Source organism: Ranitomeya variabilis, chromosome 2 (genome assembly GCF_051348905.1).
Source record: "Ranitomeya variabilis isolate aRanVar5 chromosome 2, aRanVar5.hap1, whole genome shotgun sequence".
Taxonomy (NCBI): Eukaryota; Metazoa; Chordata; class Amphibia; order Anura; family Dendrobatidae; genus Ranitomeya; species Ranitomeya variabilis.
Window position 1 is genome coordinate 997,642,017 of NC_135233.1, and position 14,233 is coordinate 997,656,249.

The window sequence follows — 14,233 nt, forward strand, 5'->3', positions numbered from 1 at the left end:
AGGATCTGGGAATGTTTAGCTTGAAAAAAATAAGGCTAAGAGGAGACTTAATAGCTGTCTACAAATATCTGAAGGGATGTCACAGTATAGAAGGGTCATAATTATTCTCATTTGCACATGGAAACAGGAGGAGCAATGGGATGGAACTGAAAAGGGAGAAGATGCAGATTAGATATTAGAAAAAAACTTTTTGACAGTGAGGGTGATCAATGAGTGGAACAGGCTGCCATGAGAGGTGGCGAGTTCTCCTTCAATGGAAGTCTTCAAAAGAGGGTGAGTTAGAAAATACCACGTTCACACCGCCACATCGACGCCGAGTCTTCCAAAGCATCTGTATGGCTTATGACAAGTCACTGATCCCTCACTGACCTGCCCCCAATTTTACATACTGCCTAAACCATTGTGGGTTTAGAAAAAAAAATTAGCTTCATCAAAATGGCGGTGGCGCCTTCGCTGTATCATAATACTTGTCTATATGCATTCAATCTTTATGCGTATACTATTGCGCCTGCGCAGTAGCATCTGTCATGTTCGGAACACGATAGATGCTGCAGCGCAAGTGCTGCCACCATTTTGATGATGATGAAGGTTTTTTTTACCCTACAAAAGTATAGGCATGTATAGGCTAATTTACTATTATAAATTATAATATTGAATATTAACCATTATTCATTATGTAAAATAGGGGGCAGGTCAGTGAAGAATCAGTGACCTGTCATAAGCCCATACATATGTAAGCAGAGCACCACATAAAGCCCCCCACAGGCCGCCCTGGGGCACGAGCATCTTATTAACTGAAAACTGCAAATAAAGATTAAACAACAACCACAAGATGGATTTCATCAACCCAGGTATCATTTTACTCAGTATAACAGCACCCAGGGTCGGCTCCAGGTTTTTGAGGGCCCCGGGCGAAAGAGTCTCAGTGGGCCCCCCCTTTAACACATACCACGATTCATGATGCATATAACACAGCCATGTAGTATATAACACAGCCCACGTACTATATAACACAGCCACGTAGCATATAACACAGCCATATAGTATATAACAGCCCATGTAGCATATAACACAGCCACGTAGTATATAGCACAGCCCATGTAGCATATAACAGCCACATAGTATATAGCACAGCCCACGTAGCATATAACAGCCCATATAGTATATAGCACAGCCACATATTATATAACAGCCCACGTAGTATATAACACGGCCCACGTAGTATATAGAACAGCCCAAGTAGCATATAACAGCCCACGTAGTATATAACACGGCCCACATAGTATATAGAACAGCCATGTAGTATATAGCACAGGTCACGTAGCATATAACAGCCCATATAGTATAAAGCACAGCCACATAGTATATAACACGGCCCACATAGTATATAGAATAGCCATGTAGTATATAGCACAGCCCACGTAGTATATAACACAGCCATGTAGTATATAGCACAGACATGTAGTATACAGCACAGCCCCCCTCCCCCCAAGAATGGCCCCATAGTCCAGTACACACTGTTATACTTACAAAACAAAACCACTCCTCACCTCTCAACGTTCCAGAGCTGCGCTGCTCCCTGCTCCGGTCTCGGCGGCTGGCGCTGCACTGCCTGACACACAGCGAGTGCGCGATGACGTCACCATGAACCCGAAGCGGCAGTGTCAGAGGCAGAGTGGGGAATGATGGGAGAGGGAGCGTCAGGTGACGCTCTCTCATCCATCATTTGCTTTGAACTTTACCGGCAGACACCGGTATAGTTCAATGCGGCGGAGGGGGAGTTGGCGCTGGAGACAGGCGGGCCCCCCTGCCTCACAGAGGCCCCATAGCAGCTGCGTGATGTGCTGCTGAGGGCCCCTGGGGGAGCGGGGGCCCTAGGCAGCTGCCTGTCCCTAACGCCGGCCCTGAATGGGCCCCCCTGTCTCGCCAGGGCCCCGGCACTTGCCCGGGTACGCCGGCCCTGACAGCACCGACCTGACAGTGTGTGTAGTTTACTGAGCAAAATCCTGCTGACAGGTTCAGTTTAAATAAACATTACTTGTGAGGGCAGCACTGGTCTCTGCACACCAGGTATCCTTACAACGTGCACTGACAATGCGCTCTCTTGGCAGCTCATTAATTCTGATCAGAACCGGTGAGGAGCGCACTGTCACTGTGAGGATTGCACAGTGACAAGAACCTACTGAGCATCCATTGGAATTGTCAAAACGCAAGCTCAGTAGAGCAGGGACTAGCCCAGTCTCTGAAACGGGCCTCACTGATGACACTTCGTTTCAGGTAGATGGCAGAGTCTGTGGCAGTGACCGCATCCTCTACCCCTGATGAGGCTTTGTTTGAGTATTTATTTATTTTATAGCTGCAAAGACTAGGATTCTCCAAAGAACCATCATCAAAACAGGAAGTAGTGAAAAAAAAAATAAAGCAGCTCGATAGTGTAGTGAGGGGATGTTGGGGAATTATTAAAGTATACTAGAAAAAGGATTAGACTTTGGTATTACATAGACAGACATTTAGGATGAAAGTTAATTTGTGTTTCAGGCCACCCCTTTAAGTGACAGCACTAGTTTGCCTAAAGTGTAGAACCGGAAAGATAAAGGTAGGGGCACAAACGCGGCAAGATTCACCATTTAAAACAATACATCAGTAGAATTAAAAAGGCTTAAAAACATATGATCAATAGGGGGTTAAATGGTTTCAGCAATTATCCCCCAAACTATGCAACTAACACAAAAGTCAATGAATGGCAATGGCTGGAGCGAGCGCTGCCTGGCCTGAATCTGGCCAGGTAGTCCAGTCCAGAGTCCAGTAGAGCAATGGCGCCCCCTAGTTATTAGTCAGGCACAGCAATGGGATGTGGGGGCAGTTTTCACAGTAGTGATGTCTGTCTGTTCTTGGGTTTCGTAGTAATTATACAGTAAAAATTACCTGACGACATGATTCTTCAGGTTAGTACGAATACAGTAATAGCAAACATGCATACTTTTTTTTAACCCCTTAGTGCCGAAGCCAAATTTTTGAAATCTGACCAGTGTCACTTTATGTGGTAATAACTCTGGAATGCTTCAACATATCCCAATGATTTTGAGATTGTTTTTTTGTGACACATTATACCGTACTTTATGATAATGGTACATTTAGGTAGATATGTTTTATTTTATAGAAGAAAAGGAGTAAACCGGAGCAAAAGAAGTGGTATAAATATAATTTATTAATTTTACAGACAAACAGTGCATAAATACATACTATCAGTACAAAATGGATGGTAAAAACAGGGTGAGTCCCCACCAGTCACAACACCGCCCTATAAGAGTATCCTGCATATAGAGTAATAGGAAAGTAACCAAGAGTGTGCGCTTTAAGGTTAACCCTAGGAGAGCCTAATATACTCCCCACAGTGTAAATACTAGTAACCAAACGGCGCTTACCAAGGAGAAAGAGACGGTGTGGACCGGACAGGAATCAGTCCATACGAACCCCCGACGTGCGTTTCGCTGACGCGGGTATTGAAGCTTTATCAAGGGGAGATGCTCCAGCCCCAGAGAAGACCCTTAATGTAGTACCGGGACGGCCACATGTGACCGACCACCTGTGAAGGTTCGGCCAATAGTGGCCATGATTACGGCGCATGCGCGCCTCGCGTGCCGCGTCAGAGATGACGTCACCGCGTCGCCCAGACACGGCGGGGGAAGAAAGCCCCACCGCGCCTGTGCGAGGCAGAATAGACGCCGCTCGGACCGGGAACCCAGGCAACCAGAAGCCGCGCATGCGCACCTTAGCCGGCCGAACCTGGTGAGTAGGAAAAACCTAGCGCTTGTCAGTAAGTCCCAATGTGTGACATATATAAACAGAACCCATATGCAGCAAATTAAACCATATACAGCAAAATACTAAATGCATAAACATTACAGAAATACACAAATAAAGAACAAAAAATTGCCATACATGGGACATATTTAACATAACATTTGAATGGAAGCGCAAACATGATGGTTCCTCAAAATAACAAAATCCGTCCGTGTAGGGTGGCCCAGGGGTCGGAGCAAAGTAGATGCACATTAAAAACTAAAAAATAACAAAAAACAAAAATAGTGAGTAAAACCACAATAAAAATGAACAAAAGAATCCAACTAAGGGACCCACACATTAAGAGGACCCGGATAGGAGAACCGGAATGAGGGTAAATAAGGAGGAGCAGTCAGAAGAGAACAGAACATGTTTTATTTTATGTGTTTATTTATAAAAAATATCAGAAATTTGAGAAAAATGTTAAAAAATTTGCAATTTTCACACTTTGAATGATTATTCCTCTAATCCAGATAGTCATACCAAAGCAAAATAGTAATAAATAACATTTCCCTCATGTCTGTTTTACATCAGCACCATTTGTAAAATGTTCTTTTATTTAGTTAGCATTTTAGAAGGTTTAAAAATGTAGCAGTAATTTTTCATTTTTTCAACGAAATTTACAAAACTTTCTTAGGAACTTATCCATGTTTGAAGTGACTTTAGGTGTCCCATATATTGGGAAACCCCCAAACGTGATACCATTTTAAAAACAGCACCCCCTGACGTATTGAAAACTGCAGTCAGGTAGTTTATTAACCCTTCAGGTGCTTTTCAGGAATTAATACAAAATGGCATGACAGAAATTAAAAAGCATATTTTTACCACCTAAATGCCGCTAACTTCTGAACAGGCCACTACAGCTGTCAGACTCTAAGGCCACTATTTGGCCATGAATTGCCACGGCAAACATCAGGACCACACAATCATGATCTGAGGGCACCAATTTGGATAAAGAGGAAGCCCTCACACTCTGTTAACCATTTATAATGAAGTAGTCACTATTGACAGCAGTCAATGCTGCGGTCTGGAAAGATGCGCCGCATGTCCGTCTCTGCGGGTGAGCTGCGGGCATTGGTGCACACAGAGTGGGCATGGGATTTCTTGAAATCCAATCCACTATGCTGTAACACCTGGACGCTGCGGGTTGGATGCTGCAGATGTACACAGTGTCCAACCCGCAGCTTTTATGGACCATGGGAACATATCCCAATACATCTGCAAATCGGATATTTTTTTTCCTTTCCAGAAGCCAACTTTCAATTACCGTATATACTCGAGTATAAGCCGAGATTTTCAGCCCACTTTTTTGGGCCAAAAGTCCCCCTCTCGGCTTATACTCGAGTCATACCCAGGGGTCGGCAGGTGAGGGGGAGCGGGGGCTGTCTAATTATACTCACCTACTCCTGGCGCGGTCCCTGCAGGTCCCTGGCTCCCCGGCGCCGGCAGCTTCCTCCTGTACTGAGCGGTCACATGGTACCGCTCATTACAGTAATGAATATGCGGCTCCACCTCCCATAGAGGTGAAGCCGCATATTCATTACTGTAATGAGCGGTAACGGTGACCGCTCACTACAGGAAGAAGCTGCAGCGCCGGGGAAGCAGGGACAGCACAGCGCCAGGAGCAGGTAAGTATAACGGGGAGGAGGAGCGCTGCGCGATACTCACCTGCTCCTCGTTTCGGCGCCGCTCCATCTTCAGCAGTGGCGCTCAGGTCAGAGGGCGCGGTGACGTAGTTAGTGCGCGCCCTCAGCCTGAACGTCAGTGCTGAAGATGGAGCGGCGCCGGAACGATCAGCACGTGAATATTGAAAGTGCCGGGGGCCTGAGCGACGGAGAGGTGAGTATGTGATTTTTTGTGTCTGTATGGAGCATCTGTGGGACCATAACGTTTGTGCCGCACTATAAGGCCATGTTCACACGCTGTGGGTTCCTCTGCGGGTTAATCCCGCAGCGGAATTGAAAATCTGCAGGGCAAAACCGCTGTGGTTATCCCTGCAGATTTATCGCGGCTTGTTCCGCGGTTTCCGCTGCGGGATTACTGCTGTACTATTGATGCTGCATATGCAGCAATATGCAGCATCAATAGTAATGTAAAAAATAATAAAAATTGGCTATACTCACCCTCTGACGTCGCGATCTCCCCGGCGCTGCAAGCGGCTGTGCCGACAAGGACCTTCGTGACGTCACGGTCATGTGACCGCGGCGTCATCACGGTCATGTGACCGCGACGTCACCACAGGTCCTGTTCGGCACAGCAACTGAGACCGGACGGCCGCGGGCAGCGCTGATAGGTGAGTATAGCTTCATTTTTTATTTTAATTCTTTTTTTTACACTATTTTATGGTTCCCAGGGCCTGGAGGAGAGTCTCCTCTCCTCCACCCCGGGTACCACCCGCACATTATCCGCTTACTTCCCGCAACGTGGGCACAGCCCCATGCGGGAAGTAAGCGGTTCAATGCATTTCTATGGGTGCAGAATCGCAGCGATTCTGCACAAAGAAGTGACATGCTGCGGGTTGTAAACCGCTGCGTTTCTGCGCGGTTTTTCCCGCAGCATGTGCACTGCGGTTTGCGGTTTCCATAGGGTTTACATGTTAATGTAAACGCTATGGAAACTGCTGCGGACCCGCAGCATCAAAATCGCGGCGGTTCCGCGGTAAAAACCGCAGCGTGTGAACATGGCCTAAGGGTATGTGCACACGATGCAGATTTAGTGCAGAATTGGTGCAGAACTGCAGCAGATTTTTCTGCTGCAGAAACGCTGCAGAACTGCACTGTGATTTACAGTACAATGTAAATCAATGGGAAAAAAAAAAGCTGTGCACATGGTGCAGAAAAATCTGCGCAGAAACGCTGCAGATTTCAAAGAAGTGCACGTCGCTTCTTTTGTGCAGTTCTGCAGCGTTTCTGCTGCAGATTTTTCTGCACCATGTGCACAGCTTTTTTTTTCCCCATTGATTTACATTGTACTGCACAGAAACTGCACAGAAACTGCATTGAAACTGCATAGAAACTGCACAGAAACTGCACAGAAACTGCATAGAATCTGCGCAGAAACTGCATAGAATCTGCATAGAATCTGCATAGAAACTGCACAGAAACTGCACAGAAACTGCATAGAATCTGCGCAGAAACTGCATAGAAACTGCATAGAATCTGCATCAAATCTGCAGATGCAGATTTAGTGCAGAAAATTCTGCACTACATTTCCTACGTGTGCACATAGCCTAAGGGGCCATAACGTTTGTGCAGCACTATAAGGGGCCGTAACGTTTGTGCAGCCTATGGGGCCATAATCTAATAATATAAACTATATGGGGCAAGTGTCTGTATGGGGCCATAATCAATGTTTGTGCAGCACTATATGGGGCAAATATCTTTATGGAGCATCTTATGGGGCCATAATCAGCATTTGCGCAGCATTATATTGGGCAAATATGTCTATGGAGCATCTTATGGGGCCATTATTAACCTTTATGCAGGATTATATGGGGCATATTTTAATATGGAGCATCTTATGGGGCCATAATGAACTTTATGGAGCATTACATGGGGCTCCTGATTCAATATGGATATTCAAAAACACTTAACCTACTGATGTCTCAATTAATTTTACTTTTATTGGTATCTATTTTTACCTTTGACATTTACCGGTAGCTGCTGCATTTCCCACCCTAGGCTTATTCTCGAGTCATTAAGTTTTCCCAGTTTTTTGTAGCAAAATTGGGGGGGGTCGGCTTATACTCGGGTCGGCTTATACTGGAGTATATACGGTAGCTTTATTTCTAGTGACTAAAAGAACGCATGCAATGAAAAAACGCATCAAAAACACAGGTGACATGCCAGTGACCTCAGATGCAGATTTTACATGTGTCGAATCCTGAGCGATTCCTGACCATGGAAACATACCCTAACTGTTGGAGTATGGAGTCGGCGGCTCCATGTGCCGCCACAGCTAATAAAAGTATTTAAGTCACAATTCATGCAGCCCACAGCTGGACCACCCGATCTGGCATTTGCCAGAATTGCCGTCTGGCCCTATCCCCGAGGGCCACTTGTTGCAGACCTCTCTAATGCGTTTCCTACTTTTATACAAGAACTTTGTGTGTCTTGTATTCAGCGGCCCTGTGTCCCGGTCTTCAGTCTTCTCTCATGTAGTTTGTTGTGTAGAATATATACTATTTTAGGGCCCTGCCCCATCATAGAGATTGGCCCCCATAACACTTATAATGTATCTTGGGACAGGAATTGACATTATGTTATCACAATGGGTGGAGATATACTGTATGTGGTCTGCCTTCTGTAAATGACACCCCTATAAAATATAATTCTACTTGTGGAATACTGAGAGTAGTAATGATCACTCCCATGATTGTAACTGTAAAAAAAAAAAAAAAAAAAAGTCAAGAGGAAAAAACTCACATGACACTTTATTTTATTTTCTTTCTTTTTTTTTTTTATTGGAATAGCAATAAGCAACACTGTAATAAAAAAATTACCGGCCTTTTAAGAAATTAAACCATGATCACGATGACTCTCAGGTCAGACCCCATAGAGACCACAGGACTAGCTGTGGTCATTGAGGACCGGCTGAGAGCCACTGGACCTAAAGATCCAGAGGAAGGCAAAGAAACCCCCCGGAGAGTTCTGCCTCAGGGGGGAGAAAAAATTCCTTCCTGACCCCAGTTGTGGCGATCGGATATAACCCTGGATCACGACAGTCCTGCTGCATATTGCTGTATATCTGCATGTAATTATAAGCTCAGGCGTGTTGAACCTAGGAAGGAAAAGACAGAGAGCCTACATACAGCCGAGCAACCTCGGCGCAGGCCCAGAGAGCCTACATACAGCCGAGCAACCTCGGCGCAGGCCCAGAGAGCCTACATACTGCCGAGCAACCTCGGCGCAGGCCCAGAGAGCCTACATACAGCCGAGCAACCTCGGCGCAGGCCCAGAGAGCCTACATACAGCCGAGCAACCTCGGCGCAGGCCCAGAGAGCCTACATACAGCCGAGCAACCTCGGCGCAGGCCCAGAGAGCCTACATACAGCCGAGCAACCTCGGCGCAGGCCCAGAGAGCCTACATACAGCCGAGCAACCTCGGCGCAGGCCCAGAGAGCCTACATACAGCCGAGCAACCTCGGCGCAGGCCCAGAGAGCCTACATACTGCCGAGCAACCTCGGCGCAGGCCCAGAGAGCCTACATACAGCCGAGCAACCTCGGCGCAGGCCCAGAGAGCCTACATACAGCCGAGCAACCTCGGCGCAGGCCCAGAGAGCCTACATACAGCCGAGCAACCTCGGCGCAGGCCCAGAGAGCCTACATACAGCCGAGCAACCTCGGCGCAGGCCCAGAGAGCCTACATACAGCCGAGCAACCTCGGCGCAGGCCCAGAGAGCCTACATACAGCCGAGCAACCTCGGCGCAGGCCCAGAGAGCCTACATACAGCCGAGCAACCTCGGCGCAGGCCCAGAGAGCCTACATACAGCCGAGCAACCTCGGCGCAGGCCCAGAGAGCCTACATACAGCCGAGCAACCTCGGCGCAGGCCCAGAGAGCCTACATACAGCCGAGCAACCTCGGCGCAGGCCCAGAGAGCCTACATACAGCCGAGCAACCTCGGCGCAGGCCCAGAGAGCCTACATACAGCCGAGCAACCTCGGCGCAGGCCCAGAGAGCCTACATACAGCCGAGCAACCTCGGCGCAGGCCCAGAGAGCCTACATACAGCGGCGCAACCTCGGCGCAGGCCCAGAGAGCCTACATACAGCCGAGCAACCTCGGCGCAGGCCCAGAGAGCCTACATACAGCCGAGCAACCTCGGCGCAGGCCCAGAGAGCCTACATACAGCGGCGCAACCTCGGCGCAGGCCCAGAGAGCCTACATACAGCGGAGCAACCTCGGCGCAGGCCCAGAGAGCCTACATACAGCGGCGCAACCTCGGCGCAGGCCCAGAGAGCCTACATACAGCGGCGCAACCTCGGCGCAGGCCCAGAGAGCCTACATACAGCGGCGCAACCTCTGAGCAACCTCTGAGCAACCTCTGAAACGCTATTGCGCCAGTTGCCGTTGCCCCAATTCTGCTCATGATATCCTGTGATTCCAGTTCTAGTCTTCCTGCTGCCATCCAGCTCCAACATTCTGTTCTTTCTGCTCGGCCATCCTGCTGCGCCACCGTCATCTATCCGTGCTTCATTACAGCTGCTCATCTGAAGTAGATGAGACATAACGCCTATCATTACAAAAAAGAAAATTAAATTATAGGTCCTATTTAAGGAATCATCCTGATACCCAAGAGAGAACTCGTCACCCAGAGATGTTTGCTGAGATTATTTATGGGTAATTGATGCAGTTCCGAACTTCACCACAAACACCCCACAGCCATACAATGTGTGATTGGGGCATTAGTGTTCAGTGAACAGCTGCCTACCTGGCTTTCCTCGAGCTGCTTCTTCTGGGGACACAAGATGGCTGAGGATTAGACCGTTATACATTCTGTACCAATTGTGATGTCATACCCCCTGTGATGTCATAATAAGCCCCACTCTTGGTATGTATCAAGTTTCCAACATGAAGGAAAGTTGAACTAATAAAACAAAATCACAGGCTGCAAATAACCACCAGCCTCCTTTTTAAAAACCTAAACCTATAAACCCTAAACAATTCCACCCTTATGTTTTGACAACATTAATAGCAAAGCTACCCAAAAATGGAGCCAAATGCAGTTGTCTCAACTGGCCCACCCCTTTCTATATGCTTTTATTAGAGCACATGGGTGTCATAGAGGGCAAAACCAGCAAATTGCTGAGGGTCTTCAAGACCAGTGATACATGATCAGTTGATCGCCAGCAAGTCCTCATTTAGGGAAGGGGTTGTCCACATTGGTAACCCCCTGTTAGGCCGGGCTCACACTGGCTCACTAAAGAACCCGAGTGTGTATATTTTCCTTGGAACCTGGTTTTTTTTTTGAATTGTAGAATCATTATAAGAATCACAGAGAGAGACACATGATACTGCACCTTTTGCTGAGATTTTCATGTGACTGATGCAGTTCTGAATCCCACTACTAACCCCCATCTATACAATTTGTGGGTGAGGTTCCCTACCTGGACTTGTTCCCTTCAAGGTGTCAGGACCTAATGAAACAAGATGGCTCAGGGGTTGCACTTTGTACATTCCATACCAACTGTGATGTCATATGAGGTCTATGATAGTTATGTGCTTTGTGATGTCATCAAACTGCCTGTTTAACCCCTTTCCACCCAATGACTTACTTTAATTGAGTGGATGGGGGGGTTGATGGATTGAGCTCAGGAATTAAAGCTGCTCCACATAAGGCAAATACTGTCTGTATTACACAGCCAACATCTGCCTCCAAAAGCTGCAACCAGAGTGAGGTCCAGTGTCGGCTTTTAACCTGTTAAATATCTCTGTCAATTATTAACCGCAGAATTGAAATAATTCAATTCTGTCCAGGTGACTGCACCAGGCACCAGGGCCGGCTCCAGGTTTTCGTGGTGCCTGAGTGAAAGAGTCTCAGTGGGCCCCTTTAACACATACCACAATTCATGATGCACAGGTACAGCTGAGAAATATAGGTATAGTACAATGCCAAAGATTTCACTTCTTACATTACATGAGTGAAATCAATAGCTCAGAAACCGGACAGTATAGTCCTCCATCCAGTATTATGGGCACCACATCATGGGCGGACATACCACCTGTTCAACCGATGCGACTGCATCGGGGCCCAGAGGCTCTGGGGGGCCCCCTTTAGGGCGGCTAATAATGAGGGCAATCTGGCCAGTTTATCTGGCCCCGAGGCTCCCAGGGGCCCCTGGCCAGATTGCCCTCATGTGCGGCGGGCAGGGAGCAATCCCAGTAGCTCTGCTGCCTGCAAGAGAAAATGGCAGCGGAGCAGAGCTGCAGGTATCCATCCTGCTTCCTGCCCGCGCTTCCTGTCTCACACAGCAGCGGCTGAATCACATCATCATTCTACGCCACAGCTGTGCGAGACAGGAAGCTGCCAGCGATGGCGCGGCTTCAAGATACCGTACGCAGAGGTGAGATGTGTGTGTGTGTGTGTGTGTATGCCGAGAGGTGAATGGTGCTGTGTGTGTGTGTGTAGGAGGTGGAGGAGAGGGCAATGATGGGGCAGAAGGCAATGATTGGGTTGACGGAGAGGGCAATGATAGGGGTGGTGGGGGAGAAAGCAATGATGGGGTGGTGGAAACTGCAATAATGGGGGTGCTGGGGGAGGAGGAAGAAATGATGGAGGTGGTGAATGGGCAATGGGGGTGGTGGGGAGGAGGAAATGATGGCGGCAGTGTAATGGACAATGATGGGGGTGGTGGGGGAGGAGGAAATGATGGAGGTCGTGGAATGGGTAATGATGGGGTGGTGGGGAAGAAGACAATGATGATGGCGGTGGAAAGGACAATGATAGGGTGGTGGGGGAGGGGGAAATGATGGAGGTGGTGGAATGGGTAATGATGGGGTGGTGGGGGAGAAGGAAATTATGGTGGCAGTGGAAAGGACAATGATGGGGGTGGTGGAGAGGAGGCAATGGAGGTGGTGGAATGGGCAATAATGGGGTGGTGGGGAGAAGGCAATGATGGAGGTGGTGAAGAGGGCAATCCTGGGGGTGGGGGAGAAGGCAATGGGATGCAGGGGGGAGGAGAACAATGGAGTGTGGGGGATTGGGATGGGAGGAAGGGGGATTTATAATGGATTTAGGAACAGGGGGAGGTGGAGGAAGACGTTATTATCGATTTATTATGTCTAACACAGTCCCTTATATAAAGTGTACTCACTTATTATGTATAGCACAGTCCCTTAGTATATACAGTGCCTTGCGAAAGTATTCGGCTCCCTGGAACTTTTCAACCTTTTCCCACATATCATGCTTCAAACATAAAGATACCAAATGTAAATTTTTGGTGAAGAATCAACAACAAGTAGAACACAATTGAGAAGTTGAACGAAATGTATTGGTTATTTTAAATTTTTGTGGAAATTCAAAAACTGAAAAGTGGAGCGTGCAATATTATTCGGCCCCTTTACTTTCAGTGCAGCAAACTCACTCCAGAAGTTCATTGTGGATCTCTGAATGACCCAATGTTTTCCTAAATGCCTAATGATGATAAATATAATGTGATAGTCTAAGGGTTCTGTTTGAAGCACAGAGAGCATCATGAAGACCAAGGAACACAACAGGCAGGTCCGTGATACTGTTGTGGAGAAGTTTAAAGCTGGATTTGGATACAAAATGATTTCCAAAACTTTAAACATCCCAAGGAGCACTGTGAAAGCGATAATATTGAAGTGGAAGGAGCATCATACCACTGCAAATCTACCAAGACCCGGCCGTCCCTCTAAACTTTCATCTCAAACAAGAAGAAGACTGATCAGAGATGCAGCCAAGAGGACCATGATCACTCTGGATAAACTGCAGAGATCTACAGCTGAGGTGGGGCAGTCTGTCCATAGGACAACAATCAGTCGTACACTGCACAAATCATGCCTTTATGGAAGAGTGGCAAGAAGAAAGCCATTTCTCAAAGATATCCATAAAAAGTGTAATTTAAAGTTTGCAACAAGCCACCTGGGAGACACACCAAACATGTGGAAGAAGATGATCTGGTCAGATGAAACCAAAATCGAACTTTTTGGCAACAATGCCAAACAATATGTTTGGCGTAAAGGCAACACAGCTCAACACCCTGAACACACGATCCCCACTGTCAAACATGGTGGTGGCGGCATCATGGTTTGGGCCTGCTTTTCTTTAGCAGGGATGTAATCAAATACAGGACCATTCTTGAAGAAAACCTGTTGGGAGTCTGCAAAAGACCTGACACTGGGACAGAGATTTGTCTTCCAACAAGACAATGATCCCAAACATAAAGCAAAATCTACAATGGAATGGTTCACAAATAAACGTATCCAGGTGTTAGAATGGCCAAGTCAAGTCCAGACCTCAATCCAATCGAGAATCTGTGGAAAGAGCTGAAAACTGCTGTTCACAAACAATCTCCATCAAACCTCACTGAGCTCGAGCTGTTTGCCAAGGAAGAATGGGCAAGAATTTCAGTCTCTCGATGTACAAAACTGATAGAGACATACCTCAAGCGACTTGCAGCTGTAATCGCAGGAAAAAGGTGGTGCAAGAAAGTATTAAGTTAAAGGGGCCGAATAATATTGCACGCCCCACTTATCAGTTTTTGAATTTCCACACAAATTTAACATAACCAATAAATTTAGTTCAACTTCACAATTGTGTTTCACTAGTTGTTGATTCTTCACCAAAAATTTACACTTGGTATCTTTATGTTTGAAGAATGATATGTGGGAAAAGGTTGAAAAGTTCCAGGGAGTCAAATACTTTC

The 14,233-nt window shown here is 47.1% G+C and overlaps 1 protein-coding gene across 5 annotated transcripts in view; it reads right to left on the reverse strand.

The window, feature by feature from the left end:
• Positions 1 to 14,233, reverse strand: part of LOC143808448 (period circadian protein homolog 2-like) — a 114,412-nt gene that overhangs the window by 54,204 nt on the left and 45,975 nt on the right. Inside the window, exon 1 of one of the 5 annotated variants that reach the window (XM_077291130.1) lies at positions 10,952 to 10,989. The exons of the other annotated variants lie outside the window; for them this stretch is intronic. The gene's annotated coding sequence lies outside the window, so the exon portion shown is untranslated. Of the gene's footprint in view, positions 1 to 10,951; positions 10,990 to 14,233 lie in introns of those variants that run through there. 5 annotated transcript variants of the gene reach the window in all.